This window comes from Oryctolagus cuniculus, chromosome 7 (assembly GCF_051225735.1).
Source record: "Oryctolagus cuniculus isolate XC-2025 breed Fujian yellow rabbit chromosome 7, ASM5122573v1, whole genome shotgun sequence".
NCBI classification, from domain to species: Eukaryota; Metazoa; Chordata; class Mammalia; order Lagomorpha; family Leporidae; genus Oryctolagus; species Oryctolagus cuniculus.
The window spans coordinates 51,020,157-51,045,989 of NC_142873.1; the positions used below are offsets into that span (position 1 = coordinate 51,020,157).

The 25,833-nt window shown below is 42.9% G+C and overlaps 1 protein-coding gene and 1 pseudogene across 16 annotated transcripts in view; one reads left to right on the plus strand and one right to left on the minus strand.

Annotated features, from left to right (window-relative positions):
• Window positions 1-25,833, plus strand: part of PDE4DIP (phosphodiesterase 4D interacting protein) — a 236,454-nt gene that overhangs the window by 6,254 nt on the left and 204,367 nt on the right. The gene's annotated exons all lie outside the window — the stretch shown is intronic.
• On the minus strand, window positions 1,764-3,124 carry LOC103350080 (mRNA export factor pseudogene; annotated as a pseudogene).

A 25,833-nucleotide genomic window follows, 5' to 3' on the forward strand; every position in this document is an offset into this window, starting at 1 on the left:
TGCTGGTTCACTCCCAATGGCCGAAAAGGCCTAGAGTGGGTCAGACCAAAGCCAGGAGCTTCTTCTGAGTCTCCTATGTGGGTGCAGGGGCCCGAGAACTTGGGCCATATTCTGCCACATTCTCTGGTGCATTAAGCAGGGAACTGAATTGGAAGTGGAGCAACTGGGACTCGAACCAGTGTTACACCACAACACTGGCCCCCAAGAAATAATTTTTTAATGAGCAAAAGATTTCAGCAGACACTTCACCAAAATTATTATCTGCATACTAATTAAGCTCTTGGACAGATGCTCAACTGTAGTCATTAGAGAAATGTAAGTCAAAACTGTATTAAGATACAATTTCATACCCACTTGAATAAGACAGTCATGAGTGTTAATAAAGATGTAGAGAAACTAGAATTTTCATTCAATGCTAGTAAGAATATAAAAGAATTGCAAAGCAATTTGGCATTTTCCTAAAAAGTTAAAGATACCCCTACTGTTCTACTCCTAGGAATTTACCCAAGAGAAATGAAAGCCCATGTATACATGAAGACTTGCAGACCAGAGTTCATAACAGATTTATGAAACTGGAAATAACCAAACAATTGTTGAATTAAAAAAAAAACCAAATTGTGGCACTTTCATTCAGTGGAATACTATTCAGCAATAAAAGAATATTAACCATCCACAGTAGGGATAAATCTCAAAACAATTATGTTGAGTAAAAGGCATGCTGCAAGATCCCATTCATGGCCGGCGCCGCAGCTCACTAGGCTAATCCTCCACCTTGCGGCGCCGGCACACTGGGTTCTAGTCCCGGTCGGGGCACCGGATTCTGTCCCGGTTGCCCCTCTTCCAGGCCAGCTCTCTGCTGTGGCCAGGGAGTGCAGTGGAGGATGGCCCAAGAGCTTGGGCCCTGCACCCCATGGGAGACCAGGAGAAGCACCTGGCTCCTGCCATCGGATCAGTGCAGTGCGCTGGCAGTAGCACGCCAGCCGCGGCGGCCATTGGAGGGTGAACCAACGGCAAAGGAAGACCTTTCTCTCTCTCTCTCTCACTGTCCACTCTGCCTGTCAAAAAAAAAAAAAAATCCCATTCATATTAAATTCTAGAAAACTCAAATACAGCAGCAGAGTGCAAAGTAGTGGCTTCCTGTGTATTAGTGGGACAGGAGGTAGGAGGGATTACAAAGGGGCAGAAGGAAACTTTTGGGTCTGCTAGACAAGTTTATCATCTTAATTGTGGTGATGATTTTACAAATCTATATGTATGTAAAAACGTTTCAGATTATACACTCTGCCTAGTTTATTGCGTGTAAGATCTCAAAAGTTGTAAAATAACAACAATAACAAAAATATGGTTAGACTGACATGATAGTTGAAGTTTGATATTAGGAATTCTCTGAATCTTCTGTGTAGCCCTTCTTCCCTGACAGTTGTCTGTGAATTACATACTATGCAGATAGAAGGCATACACAGACAGATTGCCATCAGCTGACAATTAACTTAATTCATTTTTTAAGTACTGTTTTTTAAAAAAAAGATTTATTTATTTATTTATTTGAAAGTTAGAGTTACAGAGAGTAAGAGAGAGAGAACGACTGAGATCTTCCATCCGCTGGTTCACTCCCCAAATGGCCACAGTGGCCAGAGCTGGGCCAGGCTAAACTAAATTTATATATATATTTAGAATTTAGAATATACTTAGAATTTTTTTTTGCAATCTTCAAAATAGTTTATTACAAAATACAGTACAGGTGTGCAGACCATGCCCCAGAACCTCGAATGCACACAGCGCTGGAAGACGCCCCGCTGCACCCCCGGCGCTGCCGACAAGGACCTAACTTCTAGGACAACGCCAGCCTCCCGCGGCCGGCAGTGGAATGGGGACGGCAAGTCGCCGCCCACACGGTGCTCTGGCTGCTCGGCTATGACGTCGCTTCCCCAGGGGCTGAAATCCACGTCCGTGGGCGACAACCCAGCGCGCTGGGACCTGCACGCGGGCAGACAAGTGGACTGGCCAACCCGACGCTGCCGGCCGCTGCTTCTTATTCCTGGGCTTCAGCTCTTCAGCCGAGTTACGCAGGAAAATGTAATTTTTCTTTTGGGGATTATAAAACTCATGTCCCTTGGACCAGTCGTAGCTGGAGGCGTAGGCGAAGATGTTGGCGTTGTGGTTGAAGCCGCAGGCTGCTATCGGCTGGTCTAACTGCTCTGAAGTTTTGAGTTTTGTTCTGGCATCTTTGTCCCAGAAGCTGAAGCGGCCGTCAGACCCCACGGTGGCCAGGGTGCCGTGAACGGGATGGAACACAATGCCATTGACCGCGTAGATGTCCTGAGGCGCTGACGTGTTGGTCCCGTTGGAGCGATGACACTTAAAGGTGAAGTTGTCTTTGGCAGGATTCGGAGGGTTGATGTAGTGAATAGCAACTCGCCCCTCAATACTGCCCAGAGCAAATCCAGTTGGCTTGTTCTGTTTGTCTTTAAAAATAGCCACATATCGATGCCGGTGTTTCAGCGGGGACTCACTCTATCCTCCGGAACTCGGAAGGCTGGTTCTCCAACTGGTACACAATCAGGCCCTTCTCCGCGGTCGCCACCATGGCCATCGGGTAGATCACATCAGCACAGTAACACCTCTCGGGGAGCTGCAGAACCATCCTAGGATTTGACGACCGCGTATCCCAGAACTTCAGGGTCTTGTCCCAGCTCCCGGTCATCACGCAGCTGTAGTTGGGGGCTTTGATCCAGTGTATGGTTTTAACAGGAGCGATCTGAATTGCCTGATTGCTGTTGAGGTCCCACATTTTGACAGTTTTATCACAAGATGCGGTGAACGCTTTGCTCCCGTCGTCACTCCAGCAGACGTCGAGGACCGGCCCGGTGTGCATCTGCTGGGCTTTCGGGATGTTCTGCCCACTGTCCTGAACCTCCCAGCAGCGGACGTCATTGGCCCACGACCCTGCGATGAGGAAGTTCCCCGGCAAGGTCGGCGGGCTGAAGGACAGGCAGCCCACGCTGTCGTCGGGAGAAGACGTCACCTCGATGTCCTTCATGGGGTTGTGGTTATCGGTCGTCGTGCTGCCGAACATGCTGGTCCCGCTGGTCCCAAAGCCCGAGGATTTTAGATTGTAAATTATATATTTATATTATAAAGCCCGAAATAGACACCTTCCATCCCCAAACACAGAGTTAAATCAAATAATTCATTAAAGGAGGCAAAATGGAATTGTGAAGCATTCAGTTAACCCAAAAGAACACAGGAAAATAGGGAAAAGGCATATAGAACAGAAAAGAAAGATAGCAAATATCAGCAGAGTAGATTTAAACTCAAACATACCAATAATCACAGTGAATGTTAAAGATATGAATATCCCAATCAAAAGTCAGAGATCTTCAGATTGGATTAAAAAAAACTAGATGCAACATTCATTGCCCATAAGAAACTCATTTTAAACATAAAAATACAAATATGATAAAAGTAAAAAGATGGAAAAAGACATATGCAAAGAAAAGTATTAACACAGCAAGCTGAGTGCTAGCCATTGAAAGGTCTGCTTGCAGGGGTGGCCTTGGCTGGCATCTGACAACTTGGATTTAGGAGGGTTTCTACCACCCTAACTGGGCAACTGTGGTAGGCAGAAGTTGCCCACATGACTTGTCCAATAAAAACTGTGGGCACTGAATCTCCAACATGTTTTCTTTGTGGATAACATCTCGCACATATTTTCACAGTTCGTTGCTAGGGGAATTCAGTGTATTCTGTGTGACTGCATTGGCAGATGATACTTAGAAGCTTGTGCCTTCTTCCTTCCATAGTTTGCCCTTGTGCCTCTCCCATTGGGTGGTTTTCTGTAGCATCCTTCCACTGGGATAAACCACAGCTGTGAGTATGAATACACACTGAACTCTGTGAGTGCTCCCAGAGAATCAGTGAACCTGACGGTGATCTGGGGACCTTTAACACCAATCAAAAGAAACCTGGAGTGTCTTTATTGATATCAGATCAAGTAGATAGATAGAAAGAAAGAAAAATTGCTAGTGATAAAAAAGTACTATTGATAAAGAGAGCAGCTTCATAGCAATCAAAAGGTAAATTTATCAAGGGATTTAACAATCCTAATATTTATATATCTAATACCAGTGCTTCAAAACACATTGAACAAAGAGAAATAACAAATCCAAAATCCCTATTGGTAGATTTTAGTATCCTTCGCTCAATAATTGATACAACAGGCCGGCGCTGAGGCTCACTAGGCTAATCTTCTGCCTTGCGGCGCCGGCACACCGGGTTCTAGTCCCGGTCGGGGCGCCGGATTCTGTCCCGGTTGCCCCTCTTCCAGGCCACCTCTCTGCTGTGGCCTGGGATGCAGTGGAGGATGGCCCAAGTGCTTGGGCCCTGCACCCCATGGGAGACCAGGATAAGTACCTGGCTCCTGCCATGGGATCAGCACGTTGCGCTGGCCGCAGCGCACCAGCTGCGGCGGCCATTGGAGGGTGAACCAATGGCAAAGGAAGACCTTTCTCTCTGTCTCTGTCTCTCTCTCTCACTGTCCACTCTGCCTGTCCAAAAAAAAAAAAAATAAAATAAATTGATACAACAATTAGACACAAAATCAATAAGGAAAAGGAAAACTTGAACACAATGAACCAAGTTGATCTAACTGATTTTTATACAACACACCACCCAACAATAGTAGAATATACATTCTTTTCAAACACACAAGGAACTTTACCAAGATCATAATTAAACTTATTTAAATAATAAAAAATGTGGTTCTCTGATACATTGGAATTAAATTAGAAATCAACAACACAAAATAGTATGGAAAATCATCAATATTTGGAAGCTACTCTCACACACACACACACACACACTAAATACCCATGGAACAAACATGATACCAAAAGTGAAATAAATTCTTTTAAGCTAACTGAAATGAAGTCATAAGAAAAAAAAATCTGTGGGCTACAAATAAAGCAGTACTTGAAATGAAATTTGCAGAACTTTATAAAGTATATTAGGAAAGAAAATGGGCCAGTGCCATGGCTCATTTGGCTAATCCTTTGCCCATGGCGCTGGCACCCTGGGGTTCTAGACCCAGGTGGGGTGCCCGGTACTAGTCCCGGTTGCTCCTCTTCCAGTCCAGCTCTCTGCTGTGGCCCAGGAGGGCAGTGGAGGATGGACCAAGTGCTTGGGTCCCTGCACCTGCATAGAAGACCAGGAGGAAGCACCCGGCTCCTGGCTTCAGATCGGTGCAGTGCCAACCGTAGTGGCCATTGGGGGAGTGAACCAATGGAAGAAGACCTTTCTCTCTGTCTCTGTCTCTCTCTCTCACTGTGTATAACTCTACCTGTCAAAAAAATAAAAAAGTCTCCTTAAATGATTGATTAATTATCAAGCTTCCACCCTAAGAAACAAGAAAAGGGACAGGTATTTGGTACAGTGGTTAGGTAAGTTGTTACCTGGAATGCATGCATCTCATATCAGGGTGCTTGGTTTGTGTCCCATTCCTACAAATTCAATCCTGGGGAGACAACAGGTGATGGCTCAAGTACTTGGGTCTCTGCCACCCACATGGGAGACCCAGATAGAGTTCCAGGTTCCTAGCTTCAGGGTCAACCACTTCTGGCTGTTGCAGGCATTTGAGGAGTGAACTAGTAGATGGAAAATCTCTCGCACTTGCTTGCACTCATGCTTGCTCACTCTCTCTCTACCTTTCAAAAAAAAAATGAAAACTTAAAAAAAGAAGACATTAACAATGTAAGAGCAAATGAAATTCAAACTAGAAGAAAATAAATAATAAGAATTATAAGGAAAATCAAATAAGTTGAAAACAGAAAAATAACAGAAAATCAATGATGCAAAAGATTATTGTCTTAAAAAGTTACTAAAATCGGTAAACTTCAAGTCAGGCTAATCAAGAAAGAAAGAGAAAATGCAAATTACCAATATCAGGTATGAGAAAAATAACATCACTACAGATATTAAAGGGTAAAAAAGGGAAAGGAATGAAAATTTTATGGCAATAAAACTGACAACTTAGATTAAATGGACAAATTCCTTGAAAGACACAAGGTAACAAAGCTCCCCTGAGAAGAAATAATAAGCTGAATAATTACTTTTTTATTAAGGAAATTAAATTTATAGTTAAAAATATTCCCACAGGCTGGTGCCGTGGCTCAAATGGCTAATCTTCCGCCTGTGGCACCAGCACCCCGGGTTCTGGTTCTAGTCCAGGTTGGGGCGCCAGATTCTGTCCCGGTTGCTCCTCTTCCTGTCCAGCTCTCTGCTGTGGCCCGGGAGGGCAGTGGAGGATGGCCCAAGTGCTTGGGCCCTGTATCTGCATGGGAGACCAGGAGAGGCACCTGGTTCCTGGCTTCAGATCGGTGCAGTGCGCAGGCTGTAGCGGCCATTTAGGGGGTGAACCAACGGAAGGAAGACCTTTCTCTCTCTCTCTCACTGTCTAACTCTGCCTGTCAAAAAAATAAAATAAAATAAAAAATAAAAAAAATATTCCCACAAAGAAGATTCAGGCATAAAAGTCTTATTCAGTGAATTTTACAAAGCATTTAAGGAAGAAATAATGCTAATTCTACATTCACTGTCCCCCAAAATTGAGGAGAAATGATGTACTAACTCATTTTATGAGGCCAGGGGTCCTTAATATCAAATCCAGACAAAGACATTACAAGTAAAGAATACAGGCTGGCGCCGCGGCTCACTAGGCTAATCCTCCGCCTAGCGGCGCCGGCACACCGGGTTCTAGTCCCGGTCGGGGCGCCGGATTCTGTCCCGGTTGCCCCTCTTCCAGGCCAGCCCTCTGCTGTGGCCCGGGAGTGCAGTGGAGGATGGCCCAGGTGCTTGGGCCCTGCACCCCATGGGAGACCAGGAAAAGCACCTGGCTCCTGGCTCCTGCCATCAGATCAGCGCGGTGCGCCGGCCGCAGCGCGCCGGCCGCGGCGGCCATTGGAGGGTGAACCAACGGCAAAGGAAGACCTTTCTCTCTGTCTCTCTCTCTCACTGTCCACTCTGCCTGTCAAAAAAAAAAAAAAAAAACAAAACAAAACAAAACAAAACAAAAAAAAACAAGTAAAGAATACAAACTAATGTTCCTCATGAACATAGACACAAAAAAAGTTAGCATAATTTTCGCAAAACTAATCCACAATGTATAAAAAGGGTGATATATCATGACTAAGTGTAGAATTTATCCCAGGAGCCCAACAATGATTTTAACATTCTTAGATCAAGCAATATAATTCACCACAATAACAGAGTAAAAAAGAAAAACAACATAGTCATTCTTGGTAAAAGAAAAAGCAAATGTCTATTCCTCAAAAAATTCTCAGAAAGTTGGAAATAAATGGGAACTTCTTCAACCTAATTAAAGGTACAGTGGTCTCCACTTACCCATGGTTTCACTTTCCATAGTTAAAGTTACCCAGTTAATGGCAGTCCAAAAATATTGAATGGAAAATTTTAGAATATACAATTCACTAGTTCTAAACTGTGCACTGCTCTGAAAAGCATGATAAATTCTCACGTCATCCTGCTCCAACCCTTGTGGGATGTGAAACACTCCTTTGTCCAGCATGTCCACAACTGCATGCACTACCTGCCCACAAGACACTTGGTAACCATTTCAGTTATCAGACCAACAATCGCAATGTCATAGTGCTTATGTCCCTGTCACCCTTATTTTACTTAATAATGGCCCCAAAGCACCAAAGTAATGATGGTGGGAACTTGGGTATGCCAAAGCAGAAAAACAGAAAGCTCTTAATAAGGAAAGATTTTAAAAATTGTATGTTTACATTGCTAAGATCTATAGTAATTATTGCTAATCTCTTTCTGTGCCTGATTTATGAATGAAACTTTCTCCTAGGTACATATGAATAGGAAAAAATATAGCATACAAGTGGCTTGGTACTATCCACAGTTTTAGGCATCCACTGATAGTTTTAGAACATGTCCCTGTGGATAAGAGGAACTACTGCATGTATGGAAAACCCACAGGTAACATACTTCAAAACTATAAAAGTCTGAATGCCTTTCTCCTAAGATCAGGACAGGACAAGGATGTTTGCTTCACTATTTCTACTTAAGATTTTCCTGAAGATTCTACCCAATACAATAAAATAATAAAAATAAATGAGACTTATAGATGAGAAAGAAAGAAATATGCATGGGGTTATACTTGTGTGCTGCAAATGACATAATCCTCATAAAAATGCTATGTGTTGGAGATGACATCCTCACTACATAAAAATACTATGGGATTTACTTGAGTAAATTTACTCAAGTAAGGTACTAGAACTTGTCAGTTCATCAAGGCTGTAAGACACAAACACAATATACAAAGATCAGCCTAAAGCAGCAATGAATGATTGGAAGCTAGTATTTTTAAGACAATACCATTTATAACAGATTAAAAATGCAAAGAATTTAGGAATAAGAGTGCCACAAGGTGTGTAAAGACCAGAAGCAAGAAACACAAAACACTGCTGAAAGAAACCAAAGAAGAGCTAAAAGAGGACACTGTTGACATTTTGGGTTGGGCAATTCTTCCTTATAAGTACTGTTCTGTGTGTTTTAAGATGTTACTAGCATCACCTTCACCTTGAAGTATAGCAATCAAAACTAGAGTCGCTTTCTAGTGGCCCTTATGAGGAAAAATTGCCCCCAGTGTGAAGAACTACTAACCTAAATGAATGAAATGATGTATGATGTTTATACAACAGACTCAATATTGTTGAGATATCAATTCTCTAGTTTTTCCCTATTGACCGATAGACTCATTACAATCCCAAACATTTTCCCAGAAGACTTTTGGAGTATACTGACAAGTAGATTCTAAAATATACATAGAAATGTAGAGGTCCCAGCCTAATCTTTTTTTTTATGATTTATTTATTTATTTGAAAGGCAGAGTTACAGAGAGGCAGAGACAGAGAGAGAGAAAAATGTCTTCCAGCTGCTGGTTCACTCCCCAGATGGCCACAACGAATGGAGTTGCGCCAATCTGAAGCCAGGAGCCAGTGACTTCCTCCAGGTCTTCCACGCAGGTGCAGGGGCGCATGGTCTTGAGCCATCTTCTACTGCTTTCCCAGACTATAGTAAAGAGCTGGATCAGAAGTGGAGCAGCCAGGACTCAAACCAGTGGCTATTTGGGATGCTGGCACTGCAGGCAGTAGCTTTACCCACTACACCACAGCACTAGCCCCTTATAGCACTTTTAAATGCGAATAAAGTTAAAGGATTTGATACATGATTTCAAGACTTAGAAAGTAATAGTTATCAAGTCAGTGTGATATCATTCTGAAGATAGACAAATCAACAGAACAGAATAGAAAAATCTGTATACACACACACACACACACACATCCAGATGGTCACTTGATTTCAACAAAAGTACCAAGACAATTAAGTGGAGAAATGGTACTGTTCTAAAAAACATGGTGTTGAGAGCTGGCATTGTGGCGTAGCAGGTAAAGCCACCCCCTGCAATGCTGGCATCCCATGCCATATGGGCACCGGATCAGGTGTGACTGCTCCACTTCCAATCTGGCTCCCTACTAATGTGCCTGGGAAAGCAAAAGAGGATGGCCCAAGTGCTTGGGCCCCTGTACCATGGTAGGAGACCCAGAAGAAGCTCCTGGCTCTTGGCTTCGGCCTGACCCAACCCCAGCCATTGTGTCCATCAGGGGAGTGAACCAGTGAATGAACGATCTCTCTCTCTCTCTCTAACTTTTTCAAATAAATAACTAAATCTTTAAAAATGGTGCTGGAATAACTGCAAAAACATGAACCTTGATCAATAATTTGTACCATATATAAAAATTAACTCAAAATGGATCATAGGGCCAGCGCCGCGGCTCACTAGGCTAATCTTCCACCTGCAGCACCGGCACACTGGGTTCTAGTCCCGGTCGGGGCGCCGGATTCTGTCCCGGTTGCCCCTTTTCCAGGCCAGCTCTCTGCTGTGGCCCGGGATGCAGTGGAGGATGGCCCAAGTGCTTGGGCCCTGCACCCACATGGGAGACCAGGAGAAGCACCTGGCTCCTGGCTTTGGATCAGTGCGGTGCGCTGGCTGCAGTGGCCATTGGAGGGTGAACCAATGGCAAAGGAAGACCTTTCTCTCTTTCTCTTTCACTGTCCACTCCGCCTGTCAAAAAAAAAAATTGATAAAACTGAAATTAGAAGCTTTTATTGCTAGATATGATTCAAAGAAATGAAAGTAATCACAGATGGAGCTGATGTGTCCAAAGGCTATGGATCTGTTTCATTTTATAGTGGTGTGGATGTACAGAACATAGTAGAATCAAAGATCAGTTTTCATGGTAAAAAGCTAAAACTGGATGCTGCAGTCAGGAAACAAACTATATGTGCTAATCATGTGTGGCCATGTTCTTTGATTTTTTTTTTTTAAAGCTGTTTCCTCCTCCGCAGTTTCAGAGTATCTGGAATAATCCAAACATTGAAAATCACAAGTGACCTGCAAACAAGATGACTCCAATAACTCAATATGTTCAGGCATGAAGATAAGAGATGTTTTCCATCCTTTGATTCATTCCAAAAATGCTGACATCATTAGCTTGGGATGAGCCAGGTGTCTGGAACCCAATCCAGTTTTCCCATGTGGATGGCAGGAACACAAGTACTTGAGCCATCAATTGCTGCCTCTAAAGATGAGCATTAGCAGGAATCTGGATTAGAAGCAGAGCTATAACTTGAACCAGGCACTCCAGTGTGGGATGCAGCTATCCCAACTGGCCGCTGAACTGCTGACTCATCAATATATTTATAATTTGCATTAATAATATTTACTGAACTTATGCAATATATCAGGCCATGTCTTAAATACCTTTATAAGCACAATTTCATTTAATTCTCACTAAAATTCTGTGAGAAAGAATGACTTAAAGTGGGAGTTTAGCTCAATGGTTAAGTTGCTGGTTAAAATGCTCACATTACACATAGGAGTTTCTTTTTTTTTAACTTTTATTTAGTAAATATAAATTTCCAAAGTACAGTTTATGGATTACAATGGCTCCCCCCCATAACTTCCCTCCCACTCACACCCCTCCCATCTCCCGCTCCTTCTCCCATTCCATTCACATCAAGATTCATTTTCAATTATCTTTATATACAGAAGATCGATTTAGTATATATTAAGTAAAGATTTCATCAGTTTGCACCCACACAGAAACACAGAGTGTAAAATACTGTTTGAGTACTAGTTATAGCATTACTTCACATTGGACAACACATTAAGGACAGATCCCAAATGAGAAGTAAGTACACAGTGACTCCTGTTGTTGACTTAACAATTTGACACTCTTGTTTATGGCGTCAGGAATCTCCCTAGGCTCTAGTCATGAGTTGCCAAGGCTATGGAAGCCTTTTGAGTTTGCTGGCTTCGATCTTATTCCAACAGGGTCATAGTCAAAGTGGAAGTTCTCTCCTCCCTTCAGAGAAAGGTACCTCCTTCTTTGATGGCCAGTTCTTTCCACTGGGATCTCACTCGCAGAGATCTTTCATTTAGGTCTTCTTTTTTTTTTTTTTTTTTTTCCCCAGGGTGTCTTGGCTTTCCATGCCTAAAATACTCTCATGGGCTCTTCAGCCATATCTGAATGCCTTAAGAGCTGATTCTGAGGCCAGAGTGCTATTTAGGAAATCTGTCATTCTATAAGTCTGCTGTGTATCCCGCTTCCCATGTTGGATTGTTCTCTACCTTTTTTGATTCTATCAGTTAGTATTAGCAGACACTAGTCTTGTTTGTGTGATCCCTTTGACTCTTAGACCTATCAGTGTGATCAATTGTGAACTGAAATTGATCACTTGGACTAGAGAGATGGCATTGGTACATGCCATCTTGATGGGATTGTGTTGGAATCCCCTGGCACGTTTCTAACTCCACCATTTGAGGCAAGTCCAATTGAGCATGTCCCAAATTGTACATCTCCTCCCTCTCTTATTCCCACTCTTATATTTAACAGGGATAACTTTTCAGTTAAATTTAAACACCTAAGAAAAATTGTGTATTAATTACAGAGTTCAACCAATAGTACTAGCACAAAACAAAACAAAAATACTAAAATGGATAAAGTATTACATTGTACATCAACAGTCAGGGCAAGGGCTGATCAAGTCACTGTTTCTCATAGTGTCCATTTCACTTCAACAGGTTTCCCCTTTGGTGCTCTTGATTTCCTTGTAGATTCTGCTTATCAACCCTTTAACTGTTGCATAGTTTGCAAATATTTTTTCCCATTCGGTCGGTTGCCTCTTCACTTTCCTGACTGTTTCTTTTGCAATACAGAAACTTCTCAATTTGATGCAATCCCAAATGTTAATTTTGGCTTTGACTGCCTGTGCTTCTGGCGTCTTTTCCAAGAAGTCTTTGCCGGTACCTGTATCTTGCAGGGTTTCTCCAATGCTCTCTAATAATTTGATGGTGTCAGGTAATAGATTTAAGTCTTTAATCCATGTTGAGTGAATTTTTGTGTAAGGTGAAAGGTAGGGGTCTTGCTTCATGCTTCTGCACGTGGAAATCCAATTTTCCCAGCACCATTTATTGAATAGACTGTCCCTTCTCCAGGGATTGGTTTTGGATCCTTGATCAAATATAAGTTGGCTGTAGATGTTTGGATTGATTTCTGGTGTTTCTATTCTGTTCCATTGGTCTATCCATCTGTTTCTGTACCAGTACCATGCTGTTTTGATAACAACTGCCCTGTAGTATGTCCTGAAATCTGGTATTGTGATGCCTCCGGCTTTGTTTTTGTTGTACAAGGTTGCTTTAGCTATTCGAGGTCTCCTATGTCTCCATATGAATTTCAGCATCATTTTTTTTCCAGATCTGAGAAGAATGTCTTCGGTATTTTGATTGGTATTGCATTGAATCTATAAATTGCTTTTTGGAGAATGGACATTTTGATGATGTTGATTCTTCCAATCCATGAGCATGGAAGATTTTTCCATTTTTTGGTATCCTCTTCTATTTCTTTCTTTAAGGTTTACACATAGGAGTTTCTAGGATTGACACCCAGCTCCTGCTCCTGCTTCCAGTTTGCTACTAATACAGACTCTGAGAGGCAGCCATGAGGTTCAAGTAATTGGGCTTCTGCCACCTACATGGGAGGCCTGGACTGAATTCTTGCTTCTGACTTTGGCCTGGCCCAGTCCCAGCCATTGTTGGAATTTGAGGAGTAAACCAGTGAATGGGAGATGCCCCTTGGCCCACCCCCTGTTTATATGTGTCTCTGTCTCTCTACCTCTCAAATAATTTTTAAAAAGTGATGCTTTTGAAAAGCATAAAAAAGGGAGACCCATTTTCATAGAAAGTTTAAATAATTTGACAAAGTCACACAGTTATAAAGTGGTAGAGCTTATACTTGATTGACAGGTACTAAATTTATTTTACATGTGCATCAGAGTAATAATTTTCTTCTATCTAGTAGATTTTTGAAATACTTCAATCACCCTAAGTTTACTTTTCTTTTAAAATAAAATTAAACAAAAACCATAAAACAAAAGCCTTTCGTAGGATGTGGACAGAGATGACCCAATCTAACAAGAATGAAAATATCAAGGACAGTGCTGTGGTGTAGTGGGTAAAGCCTCCGACTGCAGTGCCGGCATCCCATATGAGCGCTGGCTCATGTCCTGGCTGCTCCACTTCCGATCCAGCTCTCTGCTATGGCCTGGGAAAGCAGTAGAAGATGGCCCAAGTGCTTGGGCCCCTGCACCCATGTGGAAGACCCAGAAGAAGCTCCTGGCTCCAGGCTTCAGATAGGCCCAGCTCCAGCCATTGCAGCCATCTTGGGGAGTGAACCAGTGGATGGAAGACCTCTCTTTCTCTGCCTCTCTGTCGCTCTGCCTTTCAAATAAATAAATAAATCTTTAAAAATAAAAAGAGAAAGAAAATATCATCTGTTTAAAATAATGTTTCATTACTAAAATCTGACCTTGTGAGAATTTGCTCTCTCATGTAAATAGCAAAACCTCTGAAGCTCAGCACAGAGAAATGAGTGACCTGTTTAAAACAAAGAAAGTGTACCTGGACCTGACCAAGAATATATTAAAAAAAAGCATCAGAGAGCTCCACATTCAGGTTAATAAAAATGGATGAATCGAACATTTTCAAAGGAGAATCTGGGACACTGTTCAAATAATAAAGACTTAAAGCAAGCTGGGCTTGCTGCCCAGAATAACAGGCGTGTGCATGGGGGGGGGGGGTTGTCCACTGTGTGTGTGCTCCTCCACACTCATATCTAACCGTACAGCACCAGCTCAGAGAAAGTGGAACCACGGACAGAAATGTTAACATGGACAAGTGACCCTAGGATACAGACAGAAACAGTACTGTAGTTTAGCATCCTTTTTGTCTCCATCACAGTCCAATCTGTAATTTTTTGGCTATGCAATATCTTGAGTTTGAAATCTCTGAACTAAATATTACCACTAACATGCATAGCTTTATTGTAATTTCAACAAGAAAGATTTTCATGGATTGCACCTATCTTCTAAAGAGAAAAAAGATTCTTGGTAGTCATTGAAAGCACATTCTGGAGAGAGCATGTTCAGGGGATACATTCTGCAGGTCTTAGACAATTGCTATTTTTTTTTTTTTTTTTTTTTGACAGGCAGAGTGGACAGGGAGAGAGAGAGACAGAGAGAAAGGTCTTCCTTTTGCCGTTGGTTCACCCTCCAATGGCCGCCGCGGCCGGCGCGCTGCGGCCGGCGCACCGCGCTGATCCGATGGCAGGAGCCAGGAGCCAGGTGCTTTTCCTGATCTCCCATGGGGTGCAGGGCCCAAGCACCTGGGCCATCCTCCATTGCACTCCCTGGCCACAGCAGAGAGCTGGCCTGGAAGAGGGGCAACCGGGACAGAATCCGGCGCCCCGACCGGGACTAGAACCCGGTGTGCCGGCGCCGCAAGGCGGAGGATTAGCCTAGTGAGCCGCGGCGCCGGCCGACAATTGCTATTTAACACTCAATTTTCATATACATCTGATTTCCTGTTGTGCAGTTTTCAATAATTTCTCAGATTTCTTTGTCCTTCTTTACTGTAGGGAATAATAGTTTCTTTGTGAATGGGAGGGCTGGATCCCTAACTCGACAGCATGACCTTGGATTGAGGGAAGGTTCAGGAGTCTGTGTATTAGGTACTATTACTTTTGCCACATAGCAAATCAGCCCAAAGCTTCAGAGCTGAAAACTACAGATATTTATTATCTCCCAGTTTCTTAGGGTCAGGAATCTGGGTGCGGCTTAGCTGGGTGCCATTGGCTGCGGGGCTCTCATGAGGTGGGGGTCAAATGTTTGGCTGGTACTGCAGTCTTTTCAAGACTCACCAGGGCTGGAGAGATCCACTTCTAGGCCCACTCCCTGGTTGTTGGCAGGCTTTGGTTCCTCAACAGCTGTTGTACCGAGCACCTCAGTTCCTATAATACACATAGTGCCTTACTTCCCTCAGCACAATTGGTGTAGGAGAAAGAGAGCAAGCTTGCACAAGAAGGAAGCCACACTTTGTTGGGTTTGTTTTTTAAGTCAAATGTTGAAGGGGACGTCCTATGACTGCTACCTTACTCTCTTCTTTAGAAGTAAGTCCTAGCTCCATCCCAGAATTAAGAAGAAGGGATTATGCAAGGGTTTGATTACCAGTGATCACCCAGGTTCATTTTAGAGACTGCTTGCCATACCCTGCATCCATTACCTGAGTTCCTGGATAGTAGAGGAACAACATGATTTATCCTTTCTCTTCTTTCCCCTGGAACAAGGCAAGTTCAAATCAAGCACAAAAAGCAAGCGGGGAGGGTAAGGAGAGCTGAGACTAGAGACGCCTGTCTTAGATTTTCCTCTGTATCTTCAGAACAATCACAACCTCAGGCTCTGCTGGGTTAGTCATCCCTCCAAACATTCCTGGAAAATATTGCTGGCCCTGGGGACTCTGGCTATCTTCTTGGATGCTCTCTTCTAAATAAATCACACAGTGTCAGCTGTTTATAGTCCAGTGGATTCACTGGTTGAGAAGATCTGTGTTAGATGACTTACTGGGAGACCCCGTTATATATGTAGTTTACAGTGATGATCCTCAAGCCAATGTTTGTTTTCTAAAATTTGCCCAATGAAAGATCCTAGCTGGTCTATTTCTTGTCTTTCATATGTATTTCAATGTTGTTGTACTTGGCACCAAAACAGAGTAGCCTTCCAATCTATAAATTAGTTGAACTACTCTTAGAGTGGTCAAGGCTTAGTAGAGCAAGAAACTGTGGGAACATAGGCAGCTACCATTAGCTATAAATATATTAATTTTGTTAATAATAGTAACATAGATTTTAAATTAATAACGTTCATAATCATTATTCATTATTGCATCATTTCACTTTTAAAATTCACAACAGAATTTATACTTTGATGAATTAATGGAATCTCAACATGTAAAGTATATGAGCAAATTCTCACTGAATTGTATCTGGAATACTTACTTACGTTTGAGAGGGACTATCCAGCTGTTAAGAAAAATCCAAATGACACATCTTATTTGTGTCACTGACGAGTTTGCTGGTCAGATATTATGGCAGTCCGCATAAGCCCAAGTTCAGAAATGTGAGAAACCTCAGCATTCAGCTGCTCGGTGTTCCAAGGCCAAATGACAAGTTTTGCCTCAGTGGCAGTGATGAACTTAGTCAGTCTCGAAACTGTGCACCCTCTCTGTCTCCCTCTAGTCCGACACAGGGCTAGACTTTCTGTCTTCAACTGATGGGGAGAGAGGCAGGAAGGCAGGCCACCTTCTTCCAGGTGGTGAGGAAGCAGGCAAGCCATCTGAAAGGAAATGTAAATGCCTCTTGCTTTCAGGGGCCTGGAAGGTGACATAAATAAGCAAACCAGAGGTGGATGTTTGCACAAGCAGTGAGGACACCAGTTGGGACACTTGCATCCCATATCGGAGTGCTTGAATTTGGGTGCGGGCTCTACTTCTGATTCCAGCTTACTAATATATACCCTAGGAAGCAGCAGGTTATGGCTCAAGTAGTTGCATCCTTATTATCCATGTAGGGGACCTGAACTGAGTTCCTGACTCCAGGCTTTGGCCCAGCCCTGGCCATTGGAGACATTTGGAGAGTGAATCAGCAGATAGGAGCTAGCTCGCTCTCTTGTGATCTCTTTGTCTCTTTCTGTTCCTTCCCTCCCTCTCTTTTTGCCTGCCTCTTAGAAATTAATTAATTAATTAATGGAAGGAAGATCAGGTGTATGGCCATGGGTAATATTGTTGGTGACTGTGACTACCTTGAGTGTTTAGGGCCAAATGAGGTCCTAATGCATAAGATGGATTCTGCCAGCAGGGGGCACCTGCAGACAGTTTTCCATGTCACAGGTCAGGTGTGTTTATGGATGAGCAGCTGTTACCAATGGAGAAGCTCCAGTTTGAGATTTCCTGAACAGCTTGAAGGCACTGTGGATGCGTGGGTGATGTAGCATGGCTACTTTGATTTCCAAAGCCCACTGCAGACTGTGTGACCAGAAAAGTGGAGATGAGGCAGATTTGGTGCTTGCGTCGATTTGGCAGGTGCCTCAGAGTCAGAGTTGGAGCCCAGGTTTTTCTTAAAAGGACAGGTTCTTGAAAAAGTGCATTTTAGTTACATGAGTAGTGACTCATGATGAGAATGCTCACTTCTGCCTCTCTCATCATCTCCCCAGAGTACTATATCGCGGGCTCATCTCGTGAAACCTGCACACTGTTGGTATGGATGGGGCAATGGCACTCTTTGGCAAGAAGCACCAGAGACAAGTTTTGGTGAACATGTCTGCTTTATTCATGAGCAAGCACACCTTTTAAATGGCAGGCAGAAGGGGTGTAGCTAATTCAGGGAAACACTAATTCTATAGGATAGAGCCAATATTGGCACCGCTATGCTTCTTCAGTCAGCTTGAAGGTAATGTAGGCTACAGTAGCTTTCCTGATGGGCCTGGCCACACCCGGGAGCAGTTTACCTGATTGGTAGAAGGTGGAGTTGGGGGGAAATGTGCTAGGGTTAGCAGTCAGGCTAACCTTCTGCATGGGCTAGGCAGGCAGACTGATGGGATCACCCACACTGTACATCACCAAAACTTGCCCTTGGGAATTGCAACTGTTTGGGAAGGAGGTTGGAAGAGCTGGGCAGGGCTCAGATAGTTGCTTTTGCCTTGTGGTATCATAAAGGTGCCACCGTGTCTGATAGTTCCTAATACTTAGACAGATATTGCCAACAAGTTCAGTAGAACATAGCAGTAGACTGCAGCAGGAGAGTGCATCAAAGTTTTGGCTGTTGGTACACCATCTGGGGATGAACCACCAGGGCCCAGACTAGAATAAAGCAAGTAAGACATTCACTTCCAGGGTCATGCAAGTGCAGAATCAGATCCTGCCTTTATTTAGAATTTTGATAATTTTGATCATTATGAATATTTTTGCATTAATTTTATTTTCTAAGATATTGCATTAAAATATCATTTAACTTGATTACTGTGTTTTTTTTTTTTTTTCTTTGACAGGCAGAGTGAACAGTGAGAGAGGTAGAGACAGAGAGAAAGGTCTTCCTTTACCATTGGTTCACCCTCTAATGGCCACTGCGGCTGGCACGCTTCGGCTGGCACATCATGCTGATCCGAAGCCAGGAGCCAGGTGCTTCTCCTGGTCTCCCATGGGGGTGCAGGGCCCAGGCACTTGGGCCATCCTCCACTGTACTCCCGGGCCACAGCAGAGAGCTGGACAGGAAGAGGAGAGACTGGGACAGAATCTGGCGCCCGGACCGGGACTAGAACTGGATGCGCCGGCACCGCAGGCGAAGGATTAGCCTATTGAGCCACAGTGCTGGCCATTGATTACTGTGTTTTTACATTCCTTAAATTTTGCACCTCAGTGCACTTCACTGTAGTTCTATCTCTGAACATTTTCACAGCTAAATCAAAAGGTTGAACTGTTTACCTAGTACATCAGCACCAGGACCTTCTGGACTTAATTTTTACCTCCTTCCATCTTCCAAGAACTGACAAAAGGCAAGAAACGAATGATGCAGTAATTCTCTTGCATTTATCACAAGCTTGGATTTACAATCAGCTCTAATATTTCTGAAACTGTTATCACAAACATAGCTGTGGGATAGATACTTTTTTAAGAAAAGATTTCTTTTTTATTTTTTTTTTGAAAGGTAGAGTTACAGAGAGAGGAGGAGGAAGACACACACACACACACAGAGAGAGAAAGAGAGCGAGAGAGAGAGATGGAGAGAGAAAGGGGGAGAGGGGTCTTCCACTTATTGGTTTACTTTCCAAATGACCACAATGCTGAAGCCAGGAGCCAGGAGTTTCTTCTGAGTCTCCCACGTGGCTGCAGGGACTATCTTTTGCTGCTTTCCTAGGCTCATTAAGCAGGAAGCTGGATTGGAAGTGGAGAAGCTGTGTCTAGAACCAACTCCCATATGCTACTCCACAATGCCAGCCCCCCATGAGATACTTTCATCTGATTAAAAGGCTACTTTAGGGGTATGGTTTTCTTAACACATGAATCTTACAGCTGAGTGCCTGGTTTCTAATCCTAGCTTTGTTCCCAGTTCCAACTTCTACTAATGTGTACCATGGGGGGCAGCAGGTGATGGCTCAAGTACTTGGGTCCCTGCCACCATATGAGATACCTGTACTTAGTTCTCAGCCCCTGTCTTCAGTCCAGTCCATTCCTTGCTGTTGTAGTCATCTAAGGAGTGAACCAGCACATGGGAGATATCTGTCTCTCTATGCATCTTTCTGTCTTCCAAATAAATACAATGATCATATAAAAGTTTTTTTAAAAAATTATAAGAACTATTAAAAAGACTATTTTAACTGAAAGGACTTACAGTGGTTAATGTGTTTGTTCTTTTACAAAACTGATAGAATTAACTCTTATATCCTGTATACTCACCTAAAACTTGCAACGACTGTGAGTTTTATCTAGAATTGCCAGATGTTTGATATTGAACAGCTTGGTATTTTGACTTCTTATATGCTAAATGCTAAAATGAGAATGAAAAGTGAATATACAAATGTGAGAATCTTCTCATTAAAATTTTTTCTTGTTTGTGCGAGGCTTTCTGAGGCTGTTTGGTGATTATTTTTGGACACTTGCCAGCTGGAAGAAAGGCCAAAACAGCTGTTCTCAACTGCCAAGAAATTGGCTTCCAGTAGTTCTTAGAGTAGATGAAGGAGTTTGTCTTTGTTGCATATTTTGCCTTTGTCATGGGAGAGATTCTTTTGATGAGTCCTTTTTGTTGTGCAGATGTGAGCCTAATGTCTGTGGAGGTTACAGCTCCTGACATTAATTAAGCAATTCACTGAGGATATTTCAGATTAGGATATAAAGTATTCTGCTTAATAGGGACAAAGCTGCCCTGGGAAGAGTGGTAAAATCTTTTACAAAATCACCATTATTTAATAATTTTAATTATTCTTTGGAGATATACACTGAAATAGTTGGGCGTGAAGAATCCACAAGGTTCATTAGAGTAACAGTAATAATTATGCGGCTTTGTTTACCTGTGTATATGTGCTTATGCATGTGTATATGTAGAGAGAAAACAAATGTGGCAAAACGTTAACAATTGATGAATCAACTGAAGAATTTACTGGACCTTGTTATACTATTTTTTCAAATTTTCTATATGCTTAAAATGTTAAACATTTTTAATGGAACATTTTAAAAACCAGTGTTATGTTCTCTGTGTGTATTTATGTATGTATGTATCTATCTATCTTCAGGGACAAGGTAGTAAGTTACATGGCACAGGAAACAAAGGCAAGGGCCATGGCTTTGTATGGCTGTCTTATTTTAGCAACATTCTTTATAACTCAGAATTCAATTTGAGATTTCAAGCAGAACTATGCATTCCATTTACTTATTATCATCGTTATGGGTTTTTAATCCAAGTTCCTTGGACCTGCACTGAGACTGCCCACCCTGTCATGGAAAATGACTCAGATTTTAACTATGGTGTGGTTGTCAAGAATGCCTTGGAAACCATTTATGAATTTATTTCATTATTGTCTGTAGTTCCAGAACTTTGTTACTGAACAACATCAGTCTCTCCAGTTTTTAAGACCTGGTGTCTATGTTCACAGCAAGGAGAATTATTCAGATAATTCACACAAGTGCTTCCTCATTATTCCAGCCCGCTTCTGAGAAATTTACATACCACATTTTTTGCATGATTCCCTCCCCCAACATCAGAGCCACATAAATAGTGGGTGTTGAAAGGACGAGGGGGTTGTTTGAGTAAATTACCACCAGCTGTCTAAAGGCTTGGGCATAATTTCTTTCCTGAAAGTTTTTGTTTCAGTTGACAGACAAGGCTAGCCAATGAAAGAGATGAGTGTGAACACACACACACACACACACACCCCTCCTCCAGACAGGGGAGAAGGTTGGGAGTTAAAGAGGAATACAAGATGGAGAAATTGCCCACTTCTTTTGGTCCCTAGCACTCCAGCCAGCAAATGTGGGAAGCTGCTTACTGAGCTTCCTTGACAGCTTCCTAAAAGGAATCAGAAAGCTGAGAAATGGGATATCTGGGTCGCTGGCCTGGACCTAGACAGCAGTGTGCAGCATAACTGAAATGAAAATTCACGACTTCCTTACAGGACTGGAATCCTGCCTAGTGAGCAAACATTAATACAAAATAACTGCAGTTTATAGAATGCTTAAAATATGCTGGGCAATGAATTAAAAACACTCTTCATATGTTATCACAATTTGTTCTTTTTTTTTTTTTTAAGATTTATTTATTTATTTGCAAGTCAGAGTTTCACAGAGAGAGGATAGGCAGAAAGGTCTTCCATCTGATGGTTCACTTCCCAATTGGCTGCAGCGGCCTGAGCTGTGCCGATCCGAAGCCAGGAGCCAGGAGCTTCTTCCGGGTCTCCCATGCGGGTGCAGGGGTCCAAGGACTTGGGCCATTTTCTACTACTATCCCAGGCCGTAGCAGAGAACGGGATTGGAAGAGGAGCAGCTGGGACTAGAACCAGCGCCCATATGGGATGCTGGCGCTTCAGGCCAGGGTGTTAACCCCACATTTTTTCTAACAGAGACCCCATTAGGTGCTATTATCATTGGCTATATTTTACAAATGAAGGAGTAAATCACAGAGTGTAAGCAATTTGTACAAAATCACAAGATTCAAAATTGATTCTAGATCGAGTAATCTTGACTGCTCTGTTGTAGTAACTGCCAGTGATATCAGTTGTGTGGCCCTTCCCCGATGAATGAGACCCTTGGCAGTCACCTAGGGGAGACCAGGAACATTTTTCCTCTTACTGTGAATATTAAATTTTTTCTGATACTTTTTAAGTACAGTTATTTTTATAGTTTTTGGCTGATAAAGAATCATTGTATTTATTTGTGAGATGTAATGTACTGGCTTGATATATGTATATACATTGTAGAGTGATTTAAACAAGCTCATCGTTTTTAATAAAAACATTGTATTTTGCAATCCTAATATATGATGCAGTTTTTTGCTACTAGCTTACTCAGATGCTTACCTTCTTGAGTCAAATTTAGTTAATTATTCCTTTTTTCATGTTCTGCTTTGTGTATACCTTTTCTGCAGCATTTTACACAATCTGATTCGTATTATGGTTTGATGAATGCCTGCCTGGCTTTTTGCAGTGGATTTTAAACACATAGCGCAATGGCTAGAACACATTCTGTGTATCGAACTAATGTTGAATTAAATGAAGGAAGGTAGCCCAATTGTCCCTGAGTTTTATCAGTTTGTGGGAGTAAAATGAATTCCCATGAGCATTAGCCCAGCAAGTCACTAAGACCAGCCCAGATTCAAGGAAGGGGAATTCAATTTCACCTCTGAATTAGAGAAATAGTAAATAATTTTTGCAGCCTACTTTAATCTGCCATGTACCTCTTCCTTTGGGCAACAAATGTTACTATCCCATGCAAAATAAACACACCTTTCCCAAAGCCCCCCAAAATTTCATCATATTACTGCATCTGCCTAACAGTCGAATATCTCATCATCTAAATCAGGTTCATGTGATGGTGAGGCTCCTGTCACTCAGCTCCTTCAGTGTGGGTCCTCTTGATCTGAATCAGCTAGCCTTTCATAGCCAACATAGAACAGTGAGACAAAGATAGGATAACTAATAGCACCCCATCCAAGAAGTGAGGGAAGGAGCCTGTGACATCAGCATGCATGTGAGCATGGGTTTGAATTCCGGCTGTTCTACTTCTGATCCAGCGCACTGCTAATGCACCTAGAAGAGCAGTGGAAAGTGGCATAAATCCTTGGGCCTCTGTTACCCACATGGGAGATCCAGATGGAATTCCTGGCTCCTGGCTTCAGCTTGGCCCATATCTCACCATTGCAGCCATTTTGGGAGTGAGTCGGTGGTTGAAGATTTCTTTCTCTGTAACTCTGCCTTTCACATAAATAAATAAATCTTTTAAAAATAAAAGTGAGAGGGGCTGGCGCTGTGGCGCAGTGGGTTAACGCCCTGGCCTGAAGCGCCAGCATCCCATGTGGGAGCCGGTTCTAGTCCCAGCTGCTTTACTTCCGATCCAGCTCTCTGCTATGGCCTGGGAAAGCAGTAGAAGATGGCCCAAGTCCTTGGGCACCTGTACCTGTGTGGGAGACCTGGAAGAAGCTCCTGGCTCCTGGCTCCTTGCTTCTGATCGGCGTAGTTCCGGCTGTTGTGGCCAACTGGAGTGAACCAGCTGATGGAAGACTCTCTCTCTCTCTCTCTCTGCCTCTCCTCTCTCTGTGTAACTCTGACTTGCAAATAAATAAATAAATAAATCTTTAATAAAATAAAATAAAAGTGAGAGAACAGGGGTGTGCAGCAGGTGGTGAGCCACTGAAATTTTGAAATCTGAGTACATATCAACAGTTCTTTGACTGGGCCCGTTGCTGCTCCTGGGAATGATTCTCTAGTGTTTTGTTTGCCCTCTGGGCTCTTGGTTCTATACACTGAGTCATTTTCTTTTTCCATAAGAAGTGATCCTTGCTTGTAGTTGTGTAATCTTTCTCAGACTCTTCCTCTCTGTGGCAGGTTGAGGGTCCAAAGCATCTTTTAATTTTGTATTGCCTCAATCCCTTTCAGTCCATGCTGGCACAGTTCACTTAAACATTTTAAAAGCATCATATATCTTGGGTCAAATAGTCACATCTTGGATTAGATTTTTTCCCTGAAGCCATTTCCTATATTTAAAGCATTTTCTCTTTGGAGAGAGTAGGAATGAGAATCAGTTTGATGTTTGAATCTAGGGATTCATGGCTTTTTAAATACTTTATCCAAATTCTGTTTAAAAATGGAATAGCTGTTTTTATAGTGCATCTTTCTTTCTATCTATCTTGTCATAATGTGGCTATAAGAAATACATTAGCATTTTTGGAATTCTGTCTGAAAATCCCCTTAACCAGAGACCCACTCATTCGTTTGGTAATTTCTATTTTGCACATTACCAAAGGCAATGTTTTTGATGAACTTTCTGGCACTACATCACACAGGTCATTGTTTTATCCCCCCAGTAACATTTTCCTCACTGTCCTGAATAATTTCTCCACTAGATTCCTCGATGTTCTTCCAGCGTTTACTAACACTTGAGGTCCTTTCAGCTTCTGCTGCATCCAAGCGCCAAAGTCCCTACACCTTGTCTTAGGGCTTTTTTTTTTATAGCAACACCCCACTTTCAGATACCTAATTTGGTTATAGTTATCTATTACTACCTAGCAAACTACCTGCTATGGTATGTCTCCATGAAAATTCATGTTGGGCTGATGCCGCGGCTCAATAGGTTAATCCTCCGCCTTGCGGCACCGGCACACCGGGTTCTAGTCCCGGTCGGGGCACCGGATTCTGTCCCAGTTGCCCCTCTTCCAGGCCAGCTCTCTGCTGTGGCCCGGGAGTGCAGTGGAGGATGGCCCAAGTGCTTGGGCCCTGCACCCCATGGGAGACCAGGAGAAGCACCTGGCTCCTGCCTTCGGATCAGCGCAGTGCGCCAGCTGCAGCGCATCGGCCGCAGTGGCCATTGGAGGGTGAACCAACGGCAAAGGAAGACCTTTCTCTGTCTCTGTCTCTCTGTCTCTGTCTCTCTCACTGTCCACTCTGCCTGTCAAAAAGAAAGAAAAAAAAATTCATGTTGAGGCTTAATTCCTCAGTGCAGCGTCGTTGAGAGGTCGTGGCACATTTAAGAGCTCTTTGGGTCATGAGGGATCCACCGTCATGAATGACTTAAAAACTCTGCTTATAGGGGGCTAGCTATCTTGGGAGCTTGGCCCCATTTTCCCTCTTCTGCACATGCCTGCTTGTCCCTCTGTGTTTCTGCACAGATGGAGCAGCACAGGGCTCTCACCAGCAGCTGAGCAGATGCCAGTGCGGTGTGCTTGGACTTTCCACTCTGCAGAACTGCGAACCTAAGTAAACCCCTTCCTTTATCCATTATCCAGCTTTGGGTATTCTGCTACAACAACAGAATATGTGCTAAGAATCTGCTGTTACGTTGATTGCTTAACATAAAAAGCATTTTATTAAATCTTGGGATTTGGATGATCAGTCATTCTAGCCTGGCTCAGAAGAGCAGTGTCATTCCATAAGGGCCACATCTAGGGTTGCTCAGTTATGTGCAGTTGATGGAGGACTGCTTCACACATTCACGGGCTGGATGCAGGTCAGATAGGCCCCGCCCTCTCCGTGTAGCCTCAGGATCTCTCCACTTGGTTTCTCTGGCGTGGTAGTTTGACTTGTGTTCCAACAATCTTGCATAGAAGCTTCAAGACTTCTTATTGACCTAGCTTTGTCAGTTAGGCATCCCTT